This window comes from Ornithodoros turicata, chromosome 1 (genome assembly GCF_037126465.1).
Source record: "Ornithodoros turicata isolate Travis chromosome 1, ASM3712646v1, whole genome shotgun sequence".
NCBI lineage: Eukaryota > Metazoa > Arthropoda > Arachnida > Ixodida > Argasidae > Ornithodoros > Ornithodoros turicata.
The window spans coordinates 147,036,128-147,054,052 of record NC_088201.1 but is presented as its reverse complement, the minus strand read 5'-3'; the positions used below and the strand labels follow the sequence as shown (position 1 = coordinate 147,054,052).

Here is a 17,925-nt window from a genome sequence, read left to right as displayed (position 1 = left end):
GCCTATGCAGGTTGTTATTCGTCCTCTATATGCTGACAGCTACCTGGTAATACATATGACGGCCTGAGTGATATATGTTAAGAGTATGTTTCAAAGACCAACTTCAGACATTTTAGACAAGTTTTTTTATGCTGTGTTGTCGAAGGCTGTCTTCAAGCGTTATTCATATGGTATGCTGCATTGCATATAGAGCTAGTCAAAATAACAATGACATGCTATTTCAGCAGGCGTAGAGGCAAGTGGCAGTGTGGCATATGCGAAGTGTAATACTTTAATGCAAGTTTTATGTGAGTATTTTTATACAGTCAAACTCCTTTATAGCGAACACCTTTTTAACGAAAATACCACTACAGCAAATTTTTTTTGCGGTCCCGCTGGAGCCTATAGGTCCAATAATAGACATCCTTTTTAACGAAAATACCTTTACTGCGAATTTTTTTGCTGTCCCCTGAGTTTCGTTGTAAAGGAGTTTGACTGTATTGTATTTTGGCTGCAAGTGCTGGTCATGCATTATTTAAACATGCTGCATTCTTTGCATATTTTCCCAATAAACTTTCACGCACATGTCACGCTGAGTTTCATTCATTCCTATACATGAGAATCATTCATACAAGTTGCACAAGTACAATAGTTTAGTTTAATGGGAGACCAGTGTTGAAGACAACATTGCCAATGTGAATTACAAGATGATGCCAATGAGAAAATTTTGTGCTGTGCCACATTACCCCAATGATAAACTGCTGTGTCATCTAATTAGGCTTTTTAGTACAAATTCCTTTTAGGCCTCATTAATTTCGAAACTGGTTGCTCATTGACACCCATTGAAATGCCTCTGTTTCTCAATACAATATTTGTTCCAAATCATCTATTAAGAAGTGGACTTTCAATTAGATTTTCATGTGTGATTTCCAGCCTAGTCCAATGAGATTTTCAGAATGTTTTCAGTGGGATCATTTCCAGCAGGGTTGGTCGTGCGCGCATGCGTTGGAAGCTTGTGTTTGCGGTGTGCCTCGGCTACTTCTCGTCTGAAAGATGAACGATGAAAGATGAAAGTAACTGAAAAGGTTAGGCAGCTGTAGGACTCGAACCCACATCTTCTGGATTGCCGGTCCAGCGCTCTACCAATTGAGCTATGCTAACACGCCTTCTCAGCGGTCTCCAGGGTGCGTCATCTGAAAGGACAAACCAGCCACTTTCTCTCACTCATCCTCCCTTGACTCTTACATTATTGCTCACTCATACACACATTCATACGACGGGATCGACGCAGGCGGCAACTGTTGAACATGAAAGAACTGATGTTCTGAGGCTGGAACAACATAGAAGGGACAAATACATATAAAGCCTCAATTTGCCTAAGAAATTAACGATGAAAGATGAAAGTAACTGAAAAGGTTGGCCAGCTCTAGGACTCGAACCCACATCTTCTGGATTGCCGGTCCAGGGCTCTACCAGTTGAGCTAATTGACTGCTACCAATTGACTTTCATCTTTCATCGTTAATTTCTTAGGTTAATTGCGGATCTGTATGTATTTGTCCCTTCTATGTTGTTCAAGTCTCAGAACATCAGTTCTTTCGTGTTCAACCCAGGCTGTCGAGCCGAAACGTTTTTCGTTCCGTTTTTTGTTCCGGTTCTATCATAAACAGTCCGGTACAGGTTCTGCTCCGGAGCAAAAAATAATGGTTCATACCGGTTTTAACCGGTTCCGCTTCTGGTGGACATATTCATTCCCAGAAAAAAAATCAATGCTGCAAAATGTAAACTCGTTTATATGCATATATGGTATTTCATATTAATAGGCAGCTGTGAAATTGGTAGCTCCTGGTTCCTGTAAGTGACTGTCTGTTCAAATAGGCTTTCTCCTTTCTTGAAACGCATGATACACACGGACTTGTTTGTTGTGATGTCATACGTAAAGTACTTTCTTGTTGGATTGGTGCGATCGCGTCCCATCCGATAGCATGTTGCTGCTTCCTCGCCAGCAAGTACTACTGCACGAGTACGAGGCAAATCGAGGAACACCTTCACTCACAAACGCGATCGACGGCTCCAATTTCTTTTCTTCGTGTCCTGTCCACAAAAGAGGCGCCACTTCGCACGCGCTTGCCTCGCGGATATGTACATGTATTCAACTTCGCTGCTCTCAAACAAGGGACACGTTGCGCCAGATTACCGATAGAGAAGCCGTTTCTCAGCTCCCTTGGGTCGCACATTGGTAGAGAGTCACAACCAGTCACATGTACGTCTAAGTCCATGTGCGCGAACGATAAAACGTCACAAAAGGGAGCCTAAAGGTCATAGTATACCGACATACATTGCACCGTAACCGTAACCCTCGTAAAGTATCCATGACATGACTTCAGAACACACGACGACAGTTTCATTCACCTACTCGTACTCTAAACCGGCGAAGTTTTGGCTTGGACCGAAAACCGTTAAATACATTTTTCTGTTTCCTCCCTGAGCGAAAAAAACGTATACGGTTTCGATTCCGTTCCGGTTTGCACCAAAATAGCGTGTTTTTTTTCGGTCTTCGGTTCCGGTTTTTGATTCGCTCCGACACCCTGGTTCAACCAGTCGCCGTCTGCGTCGATCCAGTCGTATGAATGTGTGTATGAGTGAGCAAAAAATGTAACAGTGAAAGGAGCATGAGTGAGAGAGAGTGGCTGGTTTGTCCCTTCAGATGACGCACCCTGGAAGTCGCTGAGAAGGCGTGTTTGCTTAGTTCAATTGACAGAGCCCTGGACCGCCAATCCAGAAGATGTAGGTTCGAGTCCTACAGCTGGCTAACCTTTTCAGTGACTTTCATCTTTCATCGTTAATTTATTAGGCAAATTGAGGCTTTGTATGTATTTCTCCCTTCTATGTTGTTCCAGCCTCAGAACATCAGTTCTTTCATGTTCAGCAAGACTTGTTTAACGCACACCGGACGAGCGAGGCCACAATGAGTTTGGAATGAGAGCTGTTTACTAGAAGTAACGGCATGCCGCCAGATTTACCATACGCCCATCAGAACAGGTCACACAACCTCAAAGAAAGAAGAAGATACAGAAGTCTACCATCAACTACACATTCAACAGATAAAACTACCTCAGGGGATGAAGACTTCATTGCCCGCAGAGCTTGGGAAACAAGAGTGCCATCCCTTGACATAATTAAAGATGCCATCTACATAACGCGCAACAAGACAAGGAACAGAGCCCACAGACCTCAACAATTGGTGTACAGCACTATCAAGAACATCGTGGTAGATTTCAGATAAAATCGGAGCAACCCCTCAGATTGTACAAAGAGAGATCCATATATAAAAAACAGTGGTAGAACTGAGATACAATTCCAAAACTCGAAGAAACCCACACACTGACATGCCGGCAGGAGTGGAGGTGGAGATCAGCACCCTCAAGTTCCGATTTCGCCACCAAGTCTTGCCCCCACGTGGACTAATCCCGCTTGATTGCACCCTCTTCCCTCAGCACTCCTCGTATAAGCTACTCCGTGTACAGAAGAATATGTTGGTTTCTCATCTGAAAGACCTGCGTCCCATAGTGGATAAATTATGTTTCTTGGTGCTTGTTCCTGACTATAGATTGACGGCATACTTTCATCAGTGTACACGACTTATGTGTTGTTAGTTTTGGTCGTGGCTGGGACCGTTCTAAATCGCACATCGGGTTCCATAGCAAAACCTGTGAAGCTTTGCACAGCACCAATGACGGCGGTTTTCTGAATTTAGCCATTGTTTCGCTCTCATCCCAAGTTTCGTCTGTTCTCTCGAAAACCCGCAAGTTCTGTGTTCCAATTAAGCCGTCTATAATCGGGATGGCTTCTGCTGCTCAAACTGTAGCCTCTAGGATACACGAACCCTCTGCGAAAATGGCATATGTTGAACAATGTGTGGGGCGCCTACCTTCTTCGGCTATGTCGTCTGGGAGTTGCAAACAACTGTCCAATGTTCTAGGTACTGTAAGGCATGAACTAAAAAGCATGGCTTTGGCCCTTGTTGAGTGTGACAAATATGACCGCTTTGCTGCCTTGCCGCGGCCGGTGTACGAAATGAAGGCGGAGGATGCCCTTAACAGGTTGTTCAAACCCTTCTATGGCAATTTAAAGTCGTTGAAACGGAAAATTACCGAAATCTTTACCCAAGCGGACATCGCCCTCTCAAAGAAAATTAGGGATTCAGAGTGTTGTGCGTTGGCTGTAAAATTTCTCCTGAAGGACACTAAGGTGAACATGCCATTCAGAGTTGTTGTGAGTGAAACAAGCTCGCAGCATGAGCTGGTTTCTTGTTTCCTGAAGGTTTCCTTGACCTCCCTTCGTCTGTCCAACTGTTTGTCCTTAAAGAGGTGAGATGAGTTAATCCCCGGTTGTCCAGGTTTCCTGGTACTAAGTGTGAAATTGATTCTCTTGACATAATGGACTTATATTATTCTTTAAATGTACACGAGTTGCTCCGCAGTGTTAGGTGGGTTGTTGAAAGCCAGCTTGTATCATTTCAATCCGCTACCGGCATGTCACTGAGTGAGTTTCTTCGGATTTTGGAATTGTATCTCAGTTCTACCACTGTTTCTTATAGTGAATCTCTCTTTGTACAATTTGATGGGGTTTGTATTGGTTCATCTGTAGCTCCGGTTTTGTCTCAAATCTGCCTCAATGTTCTTGATAGTGCTGTACACCAATTCTTGAGTTATGTGGGCTCTGTTCCTTGTCTTGTTACGCGTTATGTAGGTGACATCTTAGTTATTTCAACGGATGCCGCTCTTGTCTTTCAAGCTCTGCAGGCAATGAAGCCCTCACCCCCTGAGCTACGTTTCTCTGTTGAACGCGTAGTTGATGGTAGACTTCAGTATCTTAATCTTTCTCTGAGGTTGTGTCACCTACTCTGGGCGTGTGGTAAATCTGGGGGCAAGCCGTTACTTCCCGTAAACAGCTCTCATTCCAAACTCATAAAGCCAAGCATTGTGGCCTCACTCGTTTGGCCTGCGTTAAATAAGTCTTGCTGTCATTTGGTTTCTGACAGTTTTCGCCATCAGGTTTGCCGCTTAACAAAAGCGGGACTTGGTCCTGCTTTGTTCCAGTCGAAATTTCTACGGTGTTTCCTGGGCATAGGTCGTGTAAAACCTTGTCGTTCTGAGCAGCCTTCTGCACGAGTTTGCATTACATATTTTCATGCTATGTCTCATAACATCCTAGCCGCTGCAAAGAAGTTCGATGTTCAAGTTGTTTTTCCAAATGTTGCGCGTTTAAGCTCTCTAGTGTCCTTTCAGCCTGATAAGTCAGTTTGCCGTACTTCACACAAGACCCAATTTGTTGAGTGAGCCGTAGGCGTTGGGTATGTGGTTTTTGCTACGTAGGACAGTCTGGTAAATGCTTAAACATAGGCTCTTGGAGCATAACAGAAACGCCAACAGCCTTTCAGGAACTTCTTAACTGGTCGAACACTTGAAAGATTGTCGCAATTGTTTCCTGCTTTTCCAAGAGACCAGTGTTTTGAATAAGGTGTGTGACCCGTTTGGGCGACTCTTAGCTGAGTACAAAGGGATTAAGTCACGAGGCAATTTGCTTTGTGTCCCCTTTGTTTCCCCCTTTCCACCCATCAGGAGGTTATTGGGAGTGTAGGCTGTCATTAAATCGGTTGCTGTGTTTGAGAAGGTGCCGTGTTGTCTTTTTTCTGTTCCGTGTCTCAGGTTTTATCATCGTTTTACATATACCAACTCGCCTGCACCCTTGCACGTCTACCATTGAAGGGCCAACACATCGAGAAAAAAAAATCATTTCGGTACTGATAATCGGCCGTGGCGTACACCGACGCTAGGCGATAGACATGTACTTGAAGCGTGACGTCCACAGTGATAGTTCTACCCTGAACGCGAAATGAGCGTCACTCCACGCTGCCCCTGAAGCGACTCGTAAGCAGAATTGCAACTCCGCAAGAACGGGTCGTTCGAAAGCTGAAGAAACCCGTCGTGGCGGGATTAGTCTTGAAACGCCCTAGCTTCTTGCAGAGTACTGAAGTGTGTTTCCTGCAGAAAAGACGACGTTCACTTGTGACGCTTCAGGGGGAGACCCTATCATCCTCCGTTTTTGGTGCTGACGAAGTCCTCTGACATTAAGAGATATTATCTTCATAATTTAGACTTCGGAATGGGGCTACATCAACGATGCCTAGGTGTCTGCCTTGGGCTTCTTTCGCTCGCGAGGCTGAGCCCTCAGTCTCTCCAAAGAAGCAAGTTGCCCTGGCAGCTGGTGACACGCAGAAAGTGACTGGACGTTGTTGGAACTGCCAGACGAGTGTGACCTCTTGATTTGTTGACACACGCGCTATGTTTTGGGGCGAGCACCTGCATTTGTTGAAGGGGTGTCTTCGTCGGATCCTCTTTCTTGCACAACACGGGGTCCTTTACGGTTATTCTGCTGTGACTCATGTTGCTCGTTGCTGCATTCAGCCAGGCGTGTGGCTGCCTCATCTTCGATGCTTTCACAGACACCGTAAGTCGGCACATTTGCTGTCGCCTCTGGTCCTGCAATGGCATTGACCCTAACTGAAGTCGCCAACGTTGTGGGGTTTCTGAGTACTGAGCATCAGTTTCCCGAGGTTGGTCCTCCAATTCATTCGCCACGCTCAAGGCAGTTTTCATGAAATCTTCGGCTGATGCTCCCAAAACTTCCTGCAGAGCTCCTTCGAAAGCCTCCTGCTCGTTCTTCCTGGCTTCATCTCTGGTAGCGGGGTCTTGCTGGTGAGCGACGCTAGCGTACGTGCTGAGATGAGTGTAGCAGTCGGCCGCAAAGTGCCGCAGGAGGCCACAGCGACGGCATTGCTTTTTCATTCCGGAGTACAAGCACAATGCCTGAAATTCGCGAACGAACGCGAAGTTGGGTATTTCCTTTTGCACTTCAATCAGAGCCGTAAAATTTCCAGTTTCAACAGCGGGATAGTCCTGATTCCACTCACGACGTACCTTGAGCACTCTGCCATAAAGGGAAAATATCTGGAAACGTCGTCATCCGGGAGGTTCGTCGGTAGGTTCAGCAGAGTAACCACCTCTGGCTTCGAAGCCAATGAAACAAGAAGCTAAGTCGTGCCTGACAGGGTGAGAGCACCCAGAGCCCAAAGTATTTTGACGGCACCCATGGTGTGAACCGTCACGAAGAACCGCCCATATCCAGCAGGGCACACCGAGCGCAGATTCTTCAGAGTGACTGCAGCTGCCACGGCATCCAGCACATGTTTCGCCCTAACACTCTCCGACGCGTGAACACAACAGAAGGTGAGGTGTTGGCGCAGTGCTGTCGCCAAATCCCTAGGGTACCCACGGATACCCACCTCGGGGCTTGGGGTGTACAAGCCCACTACAAACTCAAAAATTGCCGAAGATACAACGGGAGCAAACAACAACACGTTCGTTCAGATCCGTTTAGTAAAAGGCGAAATAAGAAAATTTATTCCACAAGATGAGCATGGTATATACAGCGAGCATACATGAACTACATACACTGTTACAAGAAACTGTAGAAAAATAACATTAGTCTCATTGGGAACTGTACCAAACTATAACAAACCCCAATAGACAGAAGTAGCCCAACAGTTAGCTTTTTTTTAACAAAACAATTTAACACAAGAACTAGAGGCATTAACAAAGCGTATTTTACATTTCTGTTAGTTGTGCTTGAAGAAAATCAGACCTTTCTTAACTACGACAACATCTTCAGCCTGTCATATATAAGAAAAAGCCTCTGGTTCTATATAATGCAATTCTTCAAACAAAGTTGCGTACTGCGTAGGAACGTTGTGTACCACAGCACGATGTTTTGCGACTTCTCCACGGATTAGAAGGCACCGCCTGTGCTTTACGAGCGCCCTGTTGCGCGTTCCTTTGCGCGCCCGCCATGGAAGGTGAAATTCGAAAAAGATGGCTAGTCTGCAGAGGCGGCTGGTTGGGTGTCCGCGGTGCAACGCGCAGCGCCTCCCACTGTAAGGGCATCTTAGGGCAGGGTGGCATCAAGGGCAGGGTGTCTTAAGCTGTACCACATCTCTAGCTGAATAAAAGTGTGTCTCTTGTAATAACAATATATCAGCAGCCAAACCCCAACCAAAAGCAGGGATATTACCACGCATAACGTAAAGACAATTTTCATGATTCGCAAAAAAAAGAGACACGTAGCTACGCACTGTCAGTCTCCTCGGAACCAAATAGCTCGCGGATGAGAGTCGGATGTTTCCTCCGCCTTTTCTTCGGATGAGATCCCCCGGCTGCGGCCTTCACACCACATCGCTGCGATGATGGGCCGCCTTCCATTGGCTGGTTCTTCACAGTAGTCGGCTCCGCACTCTCATCGGAATCAGACGCACATTTAACACCCGTGGGATCGCTAGCCACAACGGGACTGGCAATTGGCACATGTCAACAAGAGAAGTCTTGGATGGCACTGACGAAGCACAGACAGAGGTGTGCGTTAAAGGTGTCGGTGGTCGTGGTAGCAAGCCTATCAGAGACTGAACCTCCTCTCGGCTCGTCGTCTGTTACCCAGAGGATCATCGTCATGAATCGCCACCACCTGATCCAGTGTAATCGAAGGACTGTCATTACTCCGTTGCGCCGGGGGCAGCTGCGGGAACTCCACGCTGGCTACGGCTGCATAAGACACACGCGCGGGGCAAGGTCCTTGGGTATGCCTCGTGCGGCACCGACGACAACGCGAGCCGCATTCATCCGTAGTGTGACCAAAGGTGGAGCAACGCTCGCAGAAGGGTATTTTGCAGGCAGACCTGAAGTGTCCCTCCTTTTTGCATCTGCTACAGACACGCTTAACGCCCGGGTAATCGCACTGAATGAGATAATCTAAAATCCAGATGAACTTACCCTTACAAAAACGGTTTTCACCTTTTAGTGGTCCTCTTATGTACTTCTTTTATACCATGTCACCTTTCTATGGTTTGCTCCTTCCTTTGTACCCGGTATACAGACAGTCTACATACCTCTTGTGCTTTTCCTTTAGCTTTCACCGCTGTGGTCGTTTTAACGACTTGGTATGCAGACTGTTGGTAGACCATTAATGTACCACTACAACAGCGCTTTCATGCTGTTCATTGCGGATGGCAATAATTTGGAATGTGGTTACTGATTACATTACACTTTAGTGACATTAATTTGACCTTGACCGCAAGCTCACTTGCAGTAAGTTTGTACAAGCGACACGTCAGAAAAATAAATAAAATCTTATATTCACTAAGAAAAAAGTACTAAATTTCTGATTAACAGTTGTATCGCAAATAATTCTACAATTAAGGGACTGCAGATGTTTATGCAATGGGGCAGCATCAGTGAAATCCACAGAAATTCAAGCATCACAGTAAGTGGAACAATTCCTAATACCAATATGTTAAGAGTCACGGTTACGTAATGACATGAAACAAACAGGAGATTGACACAGCAACAGCACACTGTAAAAAAATAGTCGTGAAAAATACGGGCATATCGCCGCGGGCGCGATCCCGTGTTTTCAAATCACGCGCGTTTCCTGTTATTTCGCGGGGGAGGAGGTGTCTGGGCATGCGCACTGGATCTGCATGGCCTCCAGCAACCGGCACATGTGTGAGGAACGCAAGCGTGCCCCGACCGTCAAAATCGTCAAAGCCAAAGCTGTGCCTCACTCGTGGGCTTTCGCAATAAGATTTCGAAGGTATGTGAACTCTTATTATGTCCTTTATGCTGTCAGCTTTTTGGAATAAAGGGAAATATGCGCCGCCGTTGTGTGTTACCAAATACGTAGTGAATGGCGCCTTCTTCAACGGAATGTTGTCGCCTTCCGCTGTGTTCTCACTTGTAACACTGTCCATGTCGTAGCCATGCATGTTCTTAAAACTTTCTTCTCAAACCACTAAAATGAGCAGTGTGTAACATTCTGGAACTAGTGGATGGGTGTGCGTTCATTCTCGTGGACATTTGAAATCGGCCGGGGTTCACCAACGCCGGTTAACGAGATTGAACGCTCAACCGAGATTGAGTACCCTTACACCTTTTTATTAATAATGTTAATTCGGGACGCAAGATTTATTTTAAATGCTTGTCAGTGCTGTCGAAAGAGAGTTGAATCGCACTTCCAAGTCGAGGGACCCTTGATTTAGTTTAACCGACGTTGATCGAATGAGGCCATTGTGTACAGCCGTCGTTCATATAGTTTTAAGTGTTTGCACTATTTATGAGGCAAATATCACCGCTCTATACAGAATGCATGAAACAAACATGTGGATTAAACAGTAGCAGAAATATTGGTAAAAGAGTTGCCGAGACGTATTTTTCCTTGTTCCGTATACGCTTGAGTATATCTTCGTTGTTAGCACCAAAAGCGTTCGACGACATCGCCTGATATGAACGGGTATCAAGTTACGGCACCGCATGGCACACCAGCAAGCAGAGCCCGCTTTGAATGGGAAGAATAACGTTTGCGCGTCTCTGAGTTTAACGAAAATCTGACGAAGGGCACGATATAATGTGACGCGTTTCGTTAGCTGAGCGGTGTTTGCATGAAGTGATAGTGTTGCAGCACAATACTTTTTTTTGCTACACAGCTTTTACTCTGACGCAGACAACACCTGTTCCTTTTCAGGCATATTCCTCTATACGCCCTTTTTTAATACTTTCGTGGACTTATCTCTTTCTCTATTTTATTACCAAACAGGGTCTGGGCGTATACAGACAAGAAGCAAGCAGCAAACGAGTATGTTCCCTTCTGTGAATGCAAGCTATCTCAAGTATACCTTTATGACTATCAAAGGCACTTCCAAATACATTCATCTATGCATAACGTATCTGTGTCATGTACCCAAGGAGACTGGAATGGAAGCCGCAAACAAGAAAGTTGCTGCAGCCCATATAGGGCTCCAGTGATGAACATGGCTGCCCAGGAAAACATATCTTTGTGTTGAAGCCAGTCTGTGCATATTTTAATGAAGACTATGAGGTCTGCACCTCGTTCCACACTGTAAGTTCTCATGCACCGTCTTGATTCTGAGAGTTCTGTGATAATATGATCATTGACACATTTCTTGGTGACACACATGAAAACGAAAATGTCAAAGATCAAAGTAATATGATTGATGTCTGAAGGTTGTGTCAGGGCGGGGTGAATGAACTTTAATTCAGACACGCAGTTCTAAAGGCAGCAACTAGGCAATCACAGGCGATTTTCTCCATTGTCTCTGTTTCCGGTCCATCATTGATACGGCAAAGTGCAGAGACAAATTTTGCAAGGAGTAACGAGCGCACAATGCTTTGTGGTTATTTTTTTATTATATATTTTGTTTGTGTTTAATCTTGCATATTTTCTTGTGTCTGATGATTATTATATGAGAGTTCAACTGTTTGCATTACTGAGTGAGGTATCCAATCTTTCTTTAGCACAAAGCTGGCCAGACAGCTGTGGAGTGAGGGCCCCCAACACCATGCCTCTGCTATTGGTATGAGGCTGGCTATATGGCTTCCATTTCTTGGAAGTTTTTTTTACTGCTATTGGCACCTTGCAGTGGTCATTTCTTCTTCTTTGTGTAAAACATATTTCTGTTTTGTGCAACTGAAAGAAAGTATGCTGTCACAAAACAAGGATCTGTGCTGCAGCTGCAACATAGGCTCTCAAAGCATTTGCAGTCACTGCAATAGATTTATGTACATCTATCTCTCTTATAGGGTCATCACTACTACACTTCTCAGGCATTGTTCTTCCCTTGGACAATGACAAAACGCTAACTGCAAGGAGCGTGGAGAAAGGATTGGCGCTTCAGCTCGTAGTGTATTTCAACTACGATGTGCAGTGCCTGCCACCAACGTTTCTTATGTTACAATCCATGCAATGGTATGCGTTCTCATGTATTACACTCATCGTATCATAAATCGTTATCACGTAGTCGACAACTACTCCGCTGTATTCGTCCTTGTATTGTTCATTCTTACCGTGGGGTGAGAATAAGTTTCACGGTCATGTGTTTCAAATGTTTCTTTCTTTTTTTTTTGTCTTTCTATTCCTTGGTTTCACAGATACCGAAAAACCTGCTGCTGCTCTAGGCAACGTGGTGTTATTGGCAAACTTGGTTGTGATACATTGACTTGTGGACAGCTAGGTTTGCAAATTTTATTGTGCCAGTTCCTGGTGGCAGAAGAAAATTAGTGGCCTTCTCTAATTCATGAACAGATGGCCGACCTGCACATGAAGCTTTGAAGGCAGTTCAGCACCTGAGATGCTATAGCATGAAAAATTATGATTGTTGAAAAATGCCCTCCTTTTTATTTCACAGCTATTTGGGACACATCAGCACTGAAAGAGGAACAAAGCACCCCAATGGTAATCAAGCTTAAGTAGCATACCTGTTTGCGTTCTGTCACTCATCTGCGAACTGGGGTAAAGTTGAAAGGTAGGTATCCCATTAGCCCTTTCTTAGTCTGCAATTTGGTGCTGATTATTTCTGTTTGGTCCACATTTCCCAAAATGTCATACTTTTGACCGTTAACCATTGTGCTTTTGAGGCCCTATTTGTGAGTCTTGGTATTGTTCCTTGCATCTTCTGCATGTGTTTGTTAGGATAAGCTGAATACTACAGGGCACAACACAAATACTTCTGTGCTTTCACGTACTTTGTCCACGTATGTGCATTGTGCTTTTTAAAGTGCGCAGATTCAAACTGTGTGTTGAGCACTTCAGTTAATACATAAATATGTCTTGTCTTTTCGTATGCCTTACACTCAATGTTCTTAATTTCATGTTTTGTTCTGATTTCAGGAGCCATTCCAAGCTGCTGTGCTGGAGAAAGCTACTGCACTGTACATTTCAGTGAATATATTGCTTTATGAACACATAACATGTGGTGTGGGTGTCTGATAATGATACAGGCCAAACACTATTTCATGAAATGATAGACAGTAATTTTTACAGGCTGGTGCATGTTTCTATAATACAGTATCCAATCATAATAATGATTAGCCATTAAACAACAAGAACACATCTTTTAGCTCGGGTTAACACGTAATGTAGGAATACAGCGGCATGTGAATTTCACGATTTTGTGTCATATATCTCGAAAAAAATTTTCAGTCTTTTTCACTGTGTTCACAATTAATACAGCTGCCATGCATTTAGAGTTTTTTTTTTTTTCTCAGGGAATATTGTTTGCAGTGCAGCTGGCACTTGTCTGTAAACTGCCTCACATCTTTCACATTTGTGCGCCTGTACAGTTGCAATATCATTTTTAGAACCACAAATTTAGAAAACGGAGAAGAAATGGAGGGGCCTGGCCCACCCAGGGTATCCCTGGTGGGTAGACTTTGGCCAGACAGTGGGTAGACTTTTAGTCACCAAATTGTCGGTAGACGTTCTACAGGAAGGTGTGTTCCAATTGCCCATAAAAAGGTGACGTGGGTGGTAGACAGTCTGGATACTTTCTATACACAGTCTCATGGCTGGGTGATTAATGTTCTACCCACTTCCTGTAGAAAGGTGATCAATTTTTTTGTAAGGGTAGGCAACGGTGTCTTTCACCCATTTCATGAGGACCTTCTTAGTACCAGTCCTTAATGTTCCACGTCCTTTGCTATCGTTGAACCAGTCATATCATCCATCAAATTGTTATCCCTCATCTATATGGGGACCACCTTCAGCACCACATTGACCGAGCGAGGACCGCAGAGCTCGATGGAGGAGAACTGCTCGGCGACCGTCAGGCCCAATTCGAGGACACGTCCCAGGGCGGACCGCGTTGCAAGACAGACCTCATAGAGGTTGCATCGACAGTGGGAAATCCTATAGAAGTTCGCGGCACCAACGACATCAAAGATTACATCGACGACATCATCCATCTCGGCGAAGTCCGGTACATGTTCGCCGTAACACCATTCCCGGAGGGGTGAGTTGTTGTTCATCCTCGCCAGGATACAAGGTAGTATTTTTGATATCGTTTTTTTTTTCGCTCCCCACGTACGTGGGTTCCACGATATCCGGGTAGACTATTATGTTGTGAAAGGCAGGTTCCAGGAGCACATCGACGGAGGTTGTGGCATCCTCCTCCTCTCCCGTGAACACGCTACCCGATTCGAAGCCCAAAAACACGGCAAGCTACTCGGAAAGTCTTAAGGTGGTGGTGCCCTCGGAAAGTAGAATTTTGCATTTCTGTTCGGTGCGGTCGGAGCTTAAGCGCGCGCTTTCGCCAACGCGTTCGACTATCGCTGCCAGGAGTGCTTGGTGTGTAGCATAATAGCCGATAGGCAGATGTACTTGCAACGATCAAAGGATTTTCGTCTTAATCGTGAAAGAAATTTGACGCGCTACGGTGAGAGAGATCAGTTTCTTCCTGTCTCTGGACGGGCGTGAACTGCAGCAGCTTTAAAAAGGGTTCTTCTGGAACGTGCAACTCTTTCGGCATTTTCAGAGACATTATCCGCGAATTATAGCGAGGCGTCCTGGTTGGGTGTGTTACGTAGGGACGTGGTTTCTAAATTCGAAGTGACGTCGCTGAAAGCAGCGGAAACGGCGTGCTCGAATAAGACGGAGGTGGCTTCGCGTTCGCTGATTTTGGGAGGCTTCACCGCACGACCTGCTTCGCGCGATGTGAGCGTCGCGTCGAGCGCCTGACCGAGCCGAGAGTCCAGTTCTAGGGCTTCCACGTCTTAGGCTAAGACGAAGTCGTATCACGATTTATTGTACGCGAAAGTAACGTTGAATTCCGAAAGCGCTTTTCCTAAATCCCTCTCAACATCCGAGGTGACGCGAAAAGCTATCCCGGTCTCATCCGTGTCCTCTAAAGAAACCTCGATTTTCGCATCTTGCTTTTTGTATCCGATATTTAAAAAAAATCGTTGTGTATGCTGAGATCCATCAGTACCGACTTTATGGCAATTCGAGAACTGAAGCGGTCTATCGAGAGCTACCGCCAAGGCATTGAGTGTATTGAATGGAAACTTATCCACGCTGGCGTTCGAGAGGAGGTGGAGGTAGATGTCTGACGTCATTTCCCAATCGTAACCACGTCGCTGCTCCGAACACCACTGTCGTGTTCTTTGTCGTAATCGAACCAGCGAACAAAGGACAAGCTCTGACCGTTCACCTTCTTCTTTCTCAGCACTTTCGTTACTGGCCAAGGCTGGTTGGCGTCTCGCGTTATGAGGAATACTTCTTCTAGGTAGAATGATCCGTCCACTTACTCACCCTGGCAATCTTCCAGGTGCACGACGGCAGGGGACTTGTCTCTCAGACGGGAGACGGTGAAAATCTGAGGCGACCAACCCCTTCCGAGCTCTTTTAAAAACATTTTCTATGCAGTAGGGCCCTCACTTTATCTCCGACTTGGAGGTTCTTTTTCACGGGCTTACCACTTATTTTATTGACAGTTCCAATTATCTTTCGGGCGTGACTTCGGACGGGCTGATGCCCAACGCCCTGTGTTAGGTGGTGTTGTAGTAGCGCAGGATCTTGGGAAGCGCGGAAACGAAGTGGTATTTCCCGGTTACTCTAAAATAGGGGAATATTTTGTCACGTAAAGTCCTTATAACTCGTTCAGCCTGTAAATAGAAATGAGAGCAGGTATTAAAATTCGTACCCCCAACCGCAATCGTGGGAGCACGACCCGTATGCACCACACTCGTGTGAAGCTTTGATTACAGGATAGAAGGTGGAGTACATGAAGACCTTCTTTCGTGCCAGGTACTCCTTGACAGTCTTGTTGAAGAATTTCCCCCCTCTGTCACAAAAGATGCGCGTAGGAACGTTACCTCCACGAAAAAGTCGCATCATAGCCCTTTTCATTTCGGCAGGACGTTTCGTCTTTAGAGGGAGTGTGCGCAGAAAACGGAAGTGGGAATCAATCGCCACGAGAACGTAGCGGTGGCTATCCTTGAACCTCTTGTATTTTGAAAAGTCGGCGAGATCCATTTGCCACACGTCGTTTATCTTGAGCGCGATGATGCGTCTCCTATTAAACTTTCTTCTAACCGGATGGTAGCGTGTAGGCGTCCAGCTTTCTGAGAATGGCGAGAGCCTTCATTTTGTTGGACGCGCTTTTCTGTAGAGGTTCTCTTCCCCCAGACCACCCTCTGGTTTCTCATATCCCTCCATAAGTCGTCCACGGTATTGAGGCCTGCTTCTCAGGTTCGCGAGATTTTGAGCAGGGATTTTTTTTTTTTTTAGCAGGGAGAGTTTGAGAGATTGAGCAGGGAAATCAGGCGCAATAGTTTCAAAATTTTGGGGAACCAGGAAGGTTTCAGGGAAGCAGGGCACATTCTTGTTAACCAATGGGTTCCAGCCCATTGCGGTGCTGAAGGGAACGAACATGCCAACAGCGCCGCAGAAGCAGCTCTCTCATCTCGGGCGCGTACTGCGCTGCTGAGAGGAGATCGTCGTTCCGTACTTCGACGCCTGGTGACTCCTCTGGCTTCCTGCCAATGGACCGCGGACATTCTTGCCCCAGCCATGCTTTGCAGAGTTGATCCAGCGCTCGCTTTCCGCATGCCTCAACATACCTCTCGTCAAGATGCCGCATTAATTCATTGGATGCGTCTCGATGTCGCTCTTACAGCAAGTGGAGTTACCGCTTGATGAAAGTTGACTCTCCCCAATGCAGTCATTGCTGTCTTGCAGAAGGTCCAGAGCATGTTCTTCGCCATTGCCCATACTACCAACCTTCTCGAACCGTGCACCCCGAATCCCTCAACGAGCTGGACTCCTGCATTCTCGATCTCACAAAATTGCTTGGTCCTTGGCCACATCGAGCCCACCGACGCTCTGCCCTCAGAGCTCTCTTCAGAGTAGAGTATCGCCCCCCGGCGATGAAACTCCCTGTCCATCATCTCCTAAGAAAGTTGGTGTTCTTATTGCTGTTCGCTTGAGCCTGAGGAGAGCCATCAAACCCATTCCATCAGATGCTGGTTTCGTGCAAAACAACATTTCTGAATCGTCAAATGAATGCGTAGAATAAGCGTCAATTTATTCCTTGGTAACGAGTGACTTACCTGTTGAAATTTAGGCCCTGCAGTTTTAAACGTACGGTTGGTGCATCCGTAATTGCAACAAGCTGACATGATCGCTGTGGTGACTGTTTCGGGTACAGTAAGATGGCAGCCGGTGGCCCTGCACCCGTGCTCCCTGCTTTTTACAATAGAGATCAGTGGCTGGTACGCATCTTGCCGTCGGTAAGACTTTTAAAACGAGGCAACGTGACTGAAATACAGAAGGCAAGAAATGCAAGGACGTTTATGTCAAGATGTATTATTTACGTGGCAAGATGTATTATTTGCGGTTACATACCTCTAGCGGCTCATAAATTGAAATTTATTTTCGAGAAACTTATAAGAGGAGTTACTTTGGAGCGTAAAATCAGAGTAGTCGGTATAAAAATTTTGTCACGAAATTTCCGCTTCACAGTGCTTGTTTACGTGGCCATCTTGTGTGGTATTTACGTGACATGGCGAACCCAGTAATAAAAAGCAAATTGATACGACACGCGCAACTGTGATCGACAGGTCGAGCGTCTTTTTGGGCCCCCTTCCAATGGCCAGACTACATTTCAATGAACGACTGTGTTCCCTGGGAGACCGTGTTGGAATAATTCCGTCATGCGTGAAGGTGCCGATAGGGGAGCGCTCTGGGATTTCAGACAGCCGTGCCCCATACAGTAGAGAAAAGCCTGCCAAAACGTATTGCTATTCGAGAAAAACAAAGCATTCATGACACAAAGCTTATCATACATAATCAAAAGCCCTCACACGGAGACCACTTTTCCTGACATGTGTTTATATTACACATTTATATTTCCCCTATTTTCGTTTGCCGCAATAACCGTGTGGAAGGAACAGAAGAGGGCAGATGAATCAGTGCAATATGCAATGTTGCTTTTGCGAAATTTTTGCCGCATACCTTTAGCAAAAAGCAGGATCAAACAACGTGGA

The 17,925-nt window shown here is 45.7% G+C and overlaps 1 long non-coding RNA gene across 2 annotated transcripts; it reads left to right on the top strand.

Annotated features, from left to right (window-relative positions):
• Nucleotides 1-9,608: 9,608 nt before the first annotated feature.
• On the top strand, nt 9,609-13,052 carry LOC135370652 (uncharacterized). 2 transcript variants are annotated; one of them, XR_010415416.1, is made up of 7 exons: nt 9,609-9,682; nt 10,682-10,720; nt 10,831-10,984; nt 11,401-11,459; nt 11,686-11,851; nt 12,291-12,407; nt 12,773-13,052. It is a non-coding gene; the product is annotated as an uncharacterized LOC135370652 (long non-coding RNA). The 2 variants fall into 2 exon arrangements; XR_010415419.1 differs by lacking the exon at nt 11,401-11,459.
• Nucleotides 13,053-17,925: the final 4,873 nt, after the last annotated feature.